Genomic DNA, 13,899 nt, shown 5'->3' on the forward strand with positions numbered 1-13,899 from the left:
CAATAGGATACAAAAAGGGGGACGCCGGATGACATAGGAGTGCCGGATTGCAAAGTGGACAACGGGGAAAATGCTTGGATGCATGACACGAACACATATGCAGAATGAGATGCACATGATGACATGATATGAAATGCAGATGATGACATGGCAAAATGCAACACGCAAGCACATGACATGGCAACGACGGCGAGTAACTGGCAAACACCTAGCGCATCGAATCCGGGGCGTTACAATGGGCCTATTGGGTCATTAGAGGGGAGCACACTAGCGCACCCTTTTATGGCAGCCGGCCTAAGGGAGAAATGAAGGAGCGGGATTCGGCCTCCCCCTTCCTTCCCTCTCCCCCTTTCCTTTCCCCCTCCAGCAAATATGGTAGGGGGCGGCTAGGGAAGGAACCCTAGGAGGGTTCGGCCTCCTTGGCTTTCGAGTTCTTCACCATCATCCTCTTAAATTCGTTAAAAACTGTTACATAATATCATTCTTTGCACAACCTCTCACTGCGTGTTGTTTCGTCTTTGGTTTCTTTTTCTATGCTTTGATTTCTTGTCACGAGTCAGCTAGCACCCCTAACGTATATAGATGTTATTTAGGGTTCCGTCAACGTCAAGGCACCCCTAACCAAAATATAGAGAAGAAGAAGAAGAAGAAGAAGAAGAAGAAGAAGAAGAAGAAGAAGAAGAAAGAAGAAGAAGAAGAAGAAGAAGAAGAAGAAGAAGAAGAATAGGAGGAGGAGGAGGAGGAGGAGGAGGAGGAGGAGAATAAGAAAAAAAGGAGAAGAAGAGAAGAAGAAGATGAAAAAGGAAACCGGGTCGAGTATCCTTGACCCGGTTCCATCAGTGCCGACGCACCCCGTCGGCGATCCTCGACCCGGTTTTCCTTTTTCCTCCTCTTCTTCCTCTTCTTCTTCTTCCTCTTCTTTCTTCTTCTTCTTATTCTTCTTCTCCTTCTTCTTCTTCTTCTTCTTCTTCTGCTCCTTCTTCTTCTTCTTCTCCTTCTGCTCCTTCTTCTCCTCCTTCTTCTTCTTCTCCTTCTGCTCCTTCTGCTCCTTCTTCTCCTTCTGCTCCTTCTTCTTCTCCATCTTCTTCTCCTTATTCTTCTCCTTCTCCTCCTTCTTGTCCTTCTTCTTCTCCTTCTTTTTCTCCTTCTTCTTCTCCTTCTTCTTCTCCTTCTCCTTCTTCTCCTCCTTCTCCTTCTGCTTCTCCTTCTGCTTCTTCTTCTCCTTCTCTTTCTCCTTCTCCTTCTCCTTCTCCTTATCCTTCTCCTTCTCCTTCTCCTTCTTCTTCCTCTCCTTATTCTTCCTCTCCTTCTTCTTCTTCTTCATACGGCAAAGAACTGACCGATGGCAAATTCCTTGATTCCAGTAGTTTGGGGGGGGGGGGGGGGGCAGGGGGCTTGTCCAAATCCCTCAATCCCCCTAAAATCCCTAGCTGCCACCCATTTGCCCTCGCCAACCGTCGCTCATGTCGTCGGTATGCCTCCTCGCTGTTGTGGAGGTGCAACTCCGACGTGTGCCTGGGAGCACCAGCTCCCCACTATTTACTTCCCCGTGTCATGTTGTATGCACCATCCGGTCAAAGGCCATGGCTACACCGCCGTGGGGCTCCTTGTCCCTAACGCTTGCGACCGGCTCACGACCTCCTTGTTGGTCCCCCAAGAGGCGGTAGATCTAGGGATAGCCCCTGATGCCCTCAACCCCTTTGTTGTCGACTGTGCTGCGGATTTTGGTCGCCGGCGTCAAGCTCCACATGGGTTACAAGAAGATCCAAAGTAATTTCATATAGCCAGTGTGTGAACATACATGCTTTAGATCTGTTTATAATAATTTTGTATTGCTAAGATCATGTGGCTTCCTTTCTAGCTAGCTTAATTTATGCTAATTATGCATAGTGAAATTTTGTACAAGAAGATGCAAAACAATTTCTGATAGTATGCGTGTGAACATACATGCTCTAGATATGCATATAATAATTTTGTATTACTAAGATCACGTGGATTCCTTTCCTTAGTTTTGAGTACTCAATGCAGATGTTTTGTTTTGTTTTTCAGTCATCCATACCTCAAATTTGAGAGTGCCTACTATCTTCATAAGCTTCTGGTAAATGTAGTATATATCTTCAGATGAAGGCTACAAATCACTTTATTTAGGGAATACTCAAATTGCGAGATTTTTCATTGCTAATCTCTTGATAACTTGGACTACTTTTATTTCTATTTTTCTATCGTGATTTTGTTTTTCAAGTTTGAGTGAATATTGGTCCATTGATATCAATCCTCAAATTGATAGTACTATTTTTGGAAGATGGGTTCATAATAATATCATTAGTTTTAAAAAAATATTGGCTAGTCAGTGAAATACACGAATGGCAGATATATTCTTATTTTATTTCTATTCAGAATCATTATCTTCGTGGTTTAAGCCTACAATATTATTTTGTTATGCAGATTGAGCCAAATGTAGTGCTACTTTACATGGTTGTGCAACAAATCTCTTCTCTCTCTCTCTCTCCCAATAGCAATTCAATCAACTATAAGTTCTCCTTTGTATGTATTTTCAAAATAGTTTACTGATGTATGAGCAAAAACATGAATTTTATTATGTTTTGTATGACAAAAAGAGCAGATGTAATCACCTTCAATATTTCATTCTGTTTGGATATATAGAACAAATGTGAAGCTCATGAGGGTGATGAGATCCAATGCACAATGTGAAAGTAGTGCTATTCAATCTAACATGAAAAAGAAAGAGCTGCATAGGGACCTTGCCTAGTTGGCCAGCAGATAATAACAATAAAATTGCAAGAAGAGGGTGGCATTTGCAATTGCATGGAGACATGATGACTACCAACAAATCTAAATCTGCATTTGGCCTTGTACAAATGGAAATCAGGTACATGCTCGACACATATTTCCGAATTAGAATAATAGTCACATGTATGTCTATATTGTTTGGTATTATGTGGCAACCCATGGGCACACATATTTCTGAACAAATTATAACATATGCAAGAAATAAGTACCAGAATGCCCTGGTGCCCATGTCAAGTCTAGCAGAGGATTAACAACGTTACCATGCAAATTAATACCGCTATTGCCGGTAGAGACACGCAATGCACCTAAAGCCGTGCGGCCACCAGCGGCGGCACCCGCAGGGAGTAGCAGCACTTCTTGAAGTTGTCCATGGTGTGGCTGAACAATGGCACGTAGGCGTCCACGCTCCCATCGCCCACCAAGGACTTGACGACGTAGATGGCGCCGTCCACCGGCGCAGGACTGTAGCAGGGCCTGAAGAAGAAAGGTGCTCCACAGCCAAACTCCAGCTTGGGGAATGGGACCGCTAGCAGTCTGTCCAGGTCAACGTTGGTGCCCAGCCGGACCTCCCCCGCGTCCGCCGTCGGCACCAGCATCTCCTCCTCCACCGCTCCGGAGCTCGCGAAGTCGATGAACGACCGACCTGAAGTAGGCGTCGTCCATCCGAGACACCTCCCGGGATATGAGCTCCATGGCGTACCGCAAAGGCCGGTCCAGCAGCTGTCGTGCCGTTGTTGTCGGCCACGCCCAGAGCACCACACTGCCGGTGTATCCTTCCGGTACCCGCGGGTGGCGCATCCGCGTTCTCCCGTTCACGGCGATGCGGATCCTGGTGGCCTGCCGCCCGTCTAGTCCGCGAGCTTTCGTGATGCATCGCCAGATGTGCGCCGCTAGGCACTGCAGTGTGGAGTACGACCGGGGGCCGCCCTCCGATACCTGTGACTTGAGATCCATGATCCACTCCCGGCTGAAGTGCACCTTGTGTACCACCACCTCGTCGTCTGCATGGACAATGCACTCGCCGCTGCTTCCCGGCTTCTCGTCAAGAGGCTTGACCTCGACGCCACGGTGCTCTAACCTGATCTGCGGCGGGCCCCGTCTTGCAAAGAGCGACGTCCGGTCATGCACTGGGACGGGGTCGATGGCGACGCCGCGAGTGATCTGGCCCCGTCGGCCACCTTGTGGTGCATGGTGAAACCCAGGACCAAGGAGCCGCAGCGAAACCGCGTGGCCTGAACCAGCAGCAGCTCCTCGGCGCCGTCACAACTAGGGTATAGGCTCAGCACCTTGCTTCCAGCGGAAAGAAACGCGACGGCGCCGCTGCCCAGCTCGGAGTCGGCGGTAGCGTCGACAAACCGTGCACCGGCGTCACCGAGCACGATCGCGGGGCCGTCGCCGAGGCGGCCTGCCCACTCAGGATACACAGCCAGGGCCCTGGCGAGCCCCGCCTCGAGGGCGACGCTGGGTGGCGCGGGCGGGTGGAAAGCGTACACGTAGAAGATATACTCGTCGTAGTTCACCCTGTCGAACACACTCAGTGGGATCACGTTGCTGCCGGCGCTACCATCTTTGCCATAGTCGGGCTTCACGGACTTCGATGATTGCACGGTGATATTCATTACTAACTAGTACACGGTGATCACAGAGTAGGATGATATATGCATGGGCCGCTTCATTATAGTAAACTCAAATTAGACGACGAGCGTACTCGGCCTGGTCACACCTGGCTATGTAACACCTGACTAAGGATGGCAATGGGTAGGGTATGGGTAGGATAGAACAATACCATACCCATATCCGTATAGTCAGTGGGTACAAAATTCTACCCATACCCGTACCCATGGGTATAAAACTTTACCCATACCCATACCCGACGGGTACCCATACCCATTGGGTACCCAACGGATAGAACAAATAGTACACAAGTTGTTCACAATTTTACACTCATTCATAGCATATTTGACAAAAAATCAAATATCTTAGCTCAATAACAAGTAGATGGGTACAAGACTACTATCAAAATTTAGAAATCACAACATACTCATAAGTCAATAGGAGTATACGAGTTACATGACAAATTAATGATTAATTGACAACAACTTAACATTATTTTTACAAGCGGGCAGGGTATGGGTATACCCGCGGGTACAAGGCTATACCCGTACCGTACCCATGACATAACGGGTAGGGTATGGGTACTACCCATGGGTATAAAAGTGTGCCCATACCCTACACATGCGGGTGCGGTACCCGCGGGTACCCGTACCTATGGGTAAAATTGCCATCCTTACACCTGACGAGGGTAATTTGATCGACCTTGGATCTAGGGAATATGCTTGCATTGCCGTTTGATTTATTGGTATCAAGGGGACGGCAGCGGGCGGCCGGACCGGCCGGCGTGTCATGTAGATCTGATGCGTCTGTTTTTTTTTTCTTTTCTTTTCTTTTTTTCCGGGATCTGATACGTCTGTTAGCCTTAAAGTTTTGCTATAGCTCCGCTATAGCGGTTTGAGCAGAATGCCACTAAATGATGTTCAACAGAGTTCATGTAGAAATTATCTAAAAAAATTGTGAAATAGAGCTATAGCGCCGGTATGACGGATCTGAAGGACCGTTGCTATTTAAAATAATGGTTAGCCTCGGCCGGTTTGTCGCCGGCTGTACTATGTTGATTAGTACATGGGAAGAGCCGGAGAACTGCCCGTTAAGCATGCTTCGGAGAGTAGGTAAGATTGTCGAACCTCGTTATCAAATATCATCGTCGTGTTGTGATTGCTTATCCTCGTAGGATTGATTGTGAGCCTCAGACAATAATAACATGTATACATGCTTACACTGCTTTTACTACCAGCGTTTGAGCGCGACCCACTTGTATGTACAAGGTGAGTTGGAATTATTTTGCATTGTTTGGCCCGCCACCGAAGCCATTGGGAGGAAGACCAATACGTCGACATCACATGCATGTCCATGTCTAAGATGTCAGCTTCAGCATCTTCGATGGGCCATGGCCTGCCGGCGCTGCGGACAGAGCTACAGCGCATGCTGCCAAGCTAACACGGCACGTCGAGCCACCACATACAAAGCTTATTCCACCTTTTGATTTCAACACATGTAGACTTCTGCTGACCAGACCAGTTGTTGCCAGGGTCCAGCATCATGCTTTCACAAGAACATAACATTGCCCGACAAAACGACCATACAATAATCCACTTCACGACTAGGGCCGGCTATTTTATTAATCCGTATGGATTCATAATTTTAATCTGGAATTATCTCGGAGTGCAGGCCCGCTGGCTGAGGCCAGCGGCATGGACGACGTCCGGCGTTGCGCAAGTATGGGGGGCCGACTTGTCTGGGCTGGTGCTCACCTTCGCGTTGTGCTTTCCTTGCGGGTGGCCCGTTCGTCAATCGGAACAACACCTTTGACCACGGACATGACGGCATTCGAGCATGCTCCGTGGCGGCTGCCGGTGGTCACTAGGTTGTATCATCCCGGGCCAGCAGGGCCTGCTAGAGACTCAAGTGTAGCCACTTCTTTTCTTGGAAGCGCCTATCCAGACCCAATGGCTGAAGTTGGGCAAGGAGTGAGGTGCCTCTCCTCCTGCGGTGGTTGTGTGGCAGTGAAGTGGATGATTGACAGTGTCTAGGGGATGCCGAGGCGGTGAACCCGAATGGCAGGCTTCCTGGTTCGTGGTGGCTTTACTTCTTGATTGTGTGGACGGCAAGGGGTGTAGCGATGGGAGGCTCATGGCAGTTTCCAAATTTGATGTGAATGGGCTGGTCCTCTTTGCCGTGGTGACGGGACTCCTCCTGTTTGCATAGATAATTTTCCGAGCGAAAACGCACGCTATCTGACGCACCCGTGTGTGCCACATGTAAAGATTAAGAAAATGCATTTCGATAAAGAAGCTTCTCCAAAATTTATTCTGAATTTGCATCTACCAATTGTTCGCGCAATACATAGACTACGGCAAAAATTGTTGTGATCCGCCGGGATGGACAAGGCTCGCTCCACGCGTAAGCATGCAATGCAAGTACAACATAACACAACCGGCGCCTATGCATGCACCTAAGGGCATCTTCAATGCTAGCCGTTTATAGGGGGCTTAGGGAAATAAAAATATATGGTAAAACTAAAGAAATATCAAAGCGCTGGTTTGCTTCAACGCTGGACGCCAATTCGTTGGTGCTAGGAAGAACGGGCCGCTGCAGCAGCCCTGTATCCCGCAAGGTAAAAAAGCACAAGCGCCCGCTTCCACTTCTTGCGCCGATGCTTCATGTGACGCCAGGAATTGAGGCTCCAACTGCCCTTTTGCTAGCGCCTAATAAGCACCTTCTTTGTCGGCCATGGGCGGCATGGATGAGTAGCAGCACTTCTTGAAGGCCTCCATGGTGCGGCCGAAGAGAGGCACGTAGGCGTCCACGCTCCCGTCGCCTTCGAAGGACTGCACGATGTACATGAACCCATCCACCGGCACGTTGCTGTACCCGGGCAAGAAGAAGAAGGGCCGGCTGCCGCCCAAGTCCATCTCGTAGAACGGGATCCCCAGCAGGCTGTCCACCTCCACGTTCGGGCTCAGCGTGAGCTCCAGCGAGTCCGCCGTCGGCACCAGCAGCTCCTTCTCCACCTCCCCGGAGCTCGCAAAGTCGATGAACGACTTGAAGTAGGCGTCATCGATGCGGGACACCTCCCGGGAGATGAGTTCCACGGCGTCCCGGAGCGGCCGGTCCACCAGCTCCTGTGCGGTGGTCGTCGGCCACGCCCAGAGCACCACGTTGCCCGTGTACCCAGCGGGCACTCGCGGGCCGCTCATCCGCGTCCGCCCGTGTAATTGCTACCATCATCTTTCAACTTTGCTTTCTAAAGGAACGCATTAAAATTCAATGGAACAACAACACGGGCCATCTATCTACAATCAACATAGATAGGCAAAATACTATCAGGTACTAAGTTCATGATAAATTTAAGTTCAATTAATCATATTACTTAAGAACTCCCACTTAGATAGACATCCCTCTAATCCTCTAAGTGATCACGTGATCCAAATCAACTAAATAATGTTCAATCATCATGTGAGATGTAGTAGTTTCAGTGGTGAACATCACTATTTTGATCATATCTACTATATGATTCACGCTCGACCTTTCGGTCTCAGTGTTCCGAGGCCATATCCGCATATGCTAGGCTCGTCAAGTTTAACCCGAGTATTTTACGTGTGCAACTGTTTTGCACCCGTTGTATTTGAATGTAGAGCCTATCACACCCGATCAACACGTGGTGTCTCAGCACGAAGAACTTTCGCAACGGTGCATACTCAGGGAGAACACTTATATCTTGAAATTTAGTGAGAGATCATCTTATAATGCTACCGTAAATCAAAGCAAAATATGATGCATAAAAGATAAACATCACATGCAATCAATATAAGTGTTATGATATGGCCATCACCATCTTGTGCTTGTGATCTCCATCTCCGAAGCACCGTCATGATCACCATCGTCACCGGCGCGACACCTTGATCTTCATCGTAGCATCATTGCCGTCTCGCCAACTATTGCTTCCACGACTATCGCTACCGCTTAGTGATAAAGTAAAGCAATTACAGGGTGATTGCATTGCATACAATAAAGCGACAACCATATGTCTCCTGCCAGTTGCCGATAACTCGTTTATAAAACATGATCCTCTCATACAATAAAATATATCATCATGTCTTGACCATATCACATCACAACATGCCCTGCAAAAACAAGTTAGACGTCCTCTACTTTGTTGTTGCAAGTTTTACGTCGCTGCTACGGGCTGAGCAAAAACCGTTCTTACCTACGCATCAAAACCACAACGATAGTTTGTCAAGTTAGTATGTCTACGGGTCGTGCACCGGGACGGGGCTGATGGCGACGCCGCGGGTGGCCTGGCCCCACTCGAACAAGAAAGTCCAGATGGCGTGCCCATCGGCCACCTTGTGATGCATGCTGACGCCAATGATGATGGAGCCGCACCGGAACCGCGTGACCTGGGCCAGCAGCAGCTCGTCGGCGCCGTGGCAGCTCGGGAACAGGCTCAGCAGCTTGTCACCCGTGGTCAGCTGCATGAGGGTGCTGGCGAGCATGACGTCCGCCGTCGCCTCGACGAACCGTGCACCGGCGTCGTTGAGCATGATGGCACGGTTGCCTCCGTCGTCCGCGCCAAGCCGCCCGGCCCACTCGCGGTACTCGGCCAGCACCTTAGCAAGCCCCGCCTCAAGGACGTTGTTCGCCGGCGCAGGCGGGTGGAAGGCGCATAGGCCGGTGACGTACTCGTCGTAGCTCACCTTGTCAAATATGCTGAGAGGGACGACGTCGGAGGAGGGACCGACGCCGCAGTCACCGTAGTCAGGCTTCACGGGCTTGCACGAGTGCACGGTGGCCTCCATTATGGTGATTTTACCTGGCCGGCCGGCGTTTGGGAGCTCAAAAGAAACGAGCTTGCTCTTGGATGAAGAGAACGTAGTTGCCTTTTGGTTTATTCGCCGGGGTGGCGCACAAGGGATGCACTTTATTATGTTGTGAAGACCAGTATTTTAATGTATCGGCAACGGTGTAGCTAGGTTTCAGATGATCGATGCTTCGGAGCATCTCCAACAGGCGCGCGTAAAAACGTTTACAGCGCTGTTTACGCGAGTTTTTGTGCGTCGCAGAGCCGCTGGCTCCAGCGACCGCTGCAAAATAGAGCGCGCACAGACGCACTATATTTGTTCTCTTTTATACTACGATTCGATACACATATAGACATAGATAGATAGATAGATTAAACGATAGATAAAAGAACGATACATAGATAATAGATGGTGCATAGATAGTTCATAGCCTCCTCCTACGATAGATAAAACAATAGATAAAAAAACTACTCATCGTCCTCCTCCGAATCGGACTCCACGTTGGTGATGTCCTCCTCCGACGTCATAATGAAGGCGTCAAGGTACCGCTCGTCTTCAGAATCTCAGAACGACGCTGCTCCTAGCTCGATGCTGAACTCAGCGGCCGCCTTCCACGTACGTCGGTCCTCGCGATAGGCGGCTCTCTCCGTCCTCCTCTCCTCCCTCTCCGCCCTCCTTTCCGCGAAGAACTGCTGCTCGTTGATGATGTCCTGCGGGAAGCGTTGGTGCCACAGCGCCATGGCTTCCTCGTCCATCTTGGCAAGGCTGAGACGGCACTCCCGCCTCTGGTTCTCGCGACGATCCTCGTCGGTGAGAAGCCACGGGGGAGGCGCAAGCTCCTGCGCCATCTCCCGCGTCGGCACCTCCGGGAAGTTCATGTCCCGACGGGGCCGTCGGAGGCGCCACGCCGCCGCGTCATGCGTGCGGGCGGCCTCGTTGGCGGTCTCGAAGGTGCCGAGGCCGAGGCGCACATCGCCGGACCGAATCTCGAAGGAGTAGGCGCCGGACGGGCGCGCACAGATGCCGCGGTAGCCCGAAACTCCCCGGTTGCGCGGCGCCGTGGTGGCACGTCGGTGGCGAGGTGAGTAAGCGGCAGAGGGAGCGATAAAAGAGCGGCAGAAGGCGCGTGGCGAGGTGAAGAGCGATGGGAAGGCGCGTGGCGGCACTACATTTTATAGGCGCGCCAGAAGCGGTGCCAAATCTAGCGCGAGACCGCCCGCTTTTTCCCGCGCGTGCTATCGTTTCCCGCGCGCCTGATTTTTCCACCTCAGCTTGAGCGCGCGAAACCGTCACGCGCGCAGCTACTGTTGGAGATGCTCTAATAAGTTACAAATAAGAAAAAATAAAAATTTACACGGATCTCTATGTAAGATCTCATGAATAAAGCATCAACTAAGACTTGGCAACCCCGACCAATAATATAGTATCTGCTATGAACATAAGGACTAGGCGGATGACCATAATACCCCCATGGACATCATCGTCCTAGCCGGCCATCCATTCCATCCGTAGTATACAACCGTATGTTGCGGGCCAAACTGTATAAAACATTCGATATATGTATCACTTTGATTTTGACATCCCACCCCATAAGATATTTTGTTATACAGGCCCACTCTCTATTGAGCTTCGGGAAAAACTACTCCACTACACACGCTAAACCAAATCCGTTAAAACTACACTCCCCTATAATGAAACCACCTGGTATTACATCATCCTTGAACAGTACAAATGTAAAAACAGAATAACGAAAACATTTCATAAGGTTTAATTAAGACCCCGAGAGCAAGGGCTAAGAACAACCCAAATCCTGGTGAAAAAACGCCACCATCAGCCACCAAGCCTGACTCTAGGCCTCCACTCCTGCGAAGCGCGGTAAACTTTATTTGACACCCACTCGATCAACTTTTCTCCCAACGTCAACATTTTTTCCTCTGGGTCCTTTATCTGCAGAACAGACCAAATGATGATCCAATTACACATTAGTCTCACCAAAACCATCGAATCATAAAAAATAACTATGGTTAAAGATCACATCATTGCGGCCCTTCCAGATGGACCAAAACAGAGCCGAAGTGCCAACCAAACAAGTTTTTTGTAACATTTTGTAAAGTTTTGATCCACCTGCCAAAGCAATCATTCAAATCTAGTGGAATAGAATTTAAGTCAAAAGCACACCGCAATACAATCTAAATCAATTTTGCAGCAGAGCCACAGAAAAATAAGTGATCAATACTTTCTCCTTGCCCATAGAAAACACAAATTTTCTCTCCTTTCCATCCCATTTTCAGTAGATTGTCTTTATTTAATATGCTTTTCTTATTAATCAGCCACAGAAAGGCTTTGATTTTAGCAGGTACTATTATCTTCCACAGAAACTTATGTGAAAAACCACAATCTATCATAACAAGAAACATATGTAGAGACTTCACAGAGAATTTCCTCACATCTTTCTTTTTAAGCTATTCTAAAGTTCCAAAGAATCACCATACAAACTTCTTCCAAAAGATAAATTATGCCACCCTTTTTCAATAGCATCAACAACAGAAATGTTGTGATCAAAACAAGTAAAATAAAGACCAGGGTAGGCATCTTTAAGGGGTTTACCTGTTGAGTAACTTTACTTCTACAAGTACATTCTCAACATGTGCTACTGTACAGTTTTAGACTTTTACCAAAAGAATCACAACTACACCATTGAAGTGTGATTACATTAGTTTTTGTATTCTTTATTATTTCATTGCTGTAACAAGATAAATAGGCAAAACCTAAGCGGTGTACTCGATTAACTTGGCATGAAGTGACCCTACTTTAGTGAAAACGGGAAAATCTATTAACCTAGGAGGTGTGATGTTTTTTTGCACCAAACCAAAGAAGGGGTGGGCCTTTGTAACAAAAAGTCTTACGGGTAATACTAACTAAGAATCATAGTGATCAAAGTGACACATATGTATGGTGATATTTAAAATTTTGGCTATATTTAATTACACAACTGAAAACCTATAGTCTATTGATGAACTTTTTAAGAAAATGAAGGAGACAAAGAACATCTTTGTCATATGTTAGTTTATCAAATTTTGAAGCTTGTACTAGCAGTATTGCCCGTCTCTACTGTAACAACTACTGAGGGGTGGTTTTTGGCCTTGAAGATTGTGAAAACATACTTTTTTTAACTTTTGATCTATTCATTTTCAAGCATGGCAATGCAAGGAACACCAGTAATAATTAAAATTACATTCAGATCCATAGACCACCTAGCGACGGCTAGAAGAACTAAACCGAGCCAAATGCGCTCCGCCTCCGCGCCCATTCCTCGTGGGAGCGGGGAAGATCTTGTTGTAGTAGACAATCGAGAATTCTTCGTGCTAAGGCCCCATAGGACCATCGCACCAAAAGATTAAGTGCCGCCTATGAAGAGAAGCATACGTAGATCAGAAGGATCATACACATAAACATAGATGAGCGAAGAACGGATCCGAGCAGTCCAGAAACACGACCACCGACTGAATCCTGCGAGATCCACCGTGGACACACCTTCACATGTATGCATCGACACGAGTACTTAAGCTGTAGCCTTTTTTGCTATCTGGAGCAGAGGGAGTATTTTTTTAGAAAAGGAGGATGACCCCCGGCCTCTGCATCTGGGCGATGCATACGGCCACTTTATTAATTATTCTCATAAGACCTTACAAAGTCATACAACAGTAAGACTAAAGCCGCCGTCTAAGCAACAAACTGTCGCTACACCTATCCAGTTGATGAAGGGGCGCAGATAGCCTGGGCCTAATACCAAACAGACATCGCAGCCAAGCCTAACATCTAAGACCTGAGACCCCAACCTAGACACTTGCCGGGTCTGGGGCACACACTGGTCCGGCGTGCTCTCAGAGGCCGCCGCCGCCAACTGCCACCGCTCCATCTTCAGAACTGTACTGATGCATCAACCTTGCTCGGCCCAGCTATCGTTGACGCCACCACGACGCCCAACGTCACCTCCTCCCTGCTCGCAAACAGCTGTACACGTCGCGGTTGCCACTGATACACCTCAACGCCATGCTGCCACGTACCACCAGCTGACACAGCTTGAAGCCCTTGGAGGATTTGCCGTGCGTAGCACCTGCCGACCAGGCATGACCCAGCGTAGCACCTGTCGGTCAGGCATGACTTGATATCTCCACCGAAGCTCCGTGCAAGACGAAGCTGCTCCACCTCCTGCCTCTGACTTCCAGCGCTGCTCCATGAAACGACGCTCCCAAGAGAGAAACGACACCGCAGTGCCGCCATCGTCCGGTCTGGAACACCAGATCCTAGGGTTTCCCCCGGAGCAATACGAGTGGGTCGACAGTAGTCACATGACGATGCCTTCATCAAGGTAACGACGTGGAACGCCGCCATCGCCCGCCGTCGGCTCGGTTTTCACCGGCAACTACGTCTCCCCGACTCGCAGCTGGTGCCAGATGACGGATCCCGAGATCCAAGATGGTCGACGAAGACGCCGGGGAGATCACGACAGACGAATCTCTACCTTACCTATCTCCAAGTTCGTCCGCGGAAACAGAGGTCGTCGCTGTCCAGAGTTCCGGCCCTGGTCGTCGCTGCAGAAGGTAGCCAAGATGGTGGACAAGATGCACATAGACAAGGGAAACAAAAAGAATTACCAACTGTATTC

The 13,899-nt window shown here is 48.9% G+C and overlaps 1 pseudogene; it reads right to left on the reverse strand.

Moving 5' to 3' along the window:
• The window catches only part of LOC123039754 (agmatine coumaroyltransferase-2-like), a 31,386-nt pseudogene extending 22,159 nt beyond the window's left edge, over window positions 1-9,227 (reverse strand).
• Between the last annotated feature and the right edge of the window lie 4,672 nt (window positions 9,228-13,899).

Source organism: Triticum aestivum, chromosome 2B (assembly GCF_018294505.1).
Source record: "Triticum aestivum cultivar Chinese Spring chromosome 2B, IWGSC CS RefSeq v2.1, whole genome shotgun sequence".
Lineage (NCBI taxonomy): Eukaryota > Viridiplantae > Streptophyta > Magnoliopsida > Poales > Poaceae > Triticum > Triticum aestivum.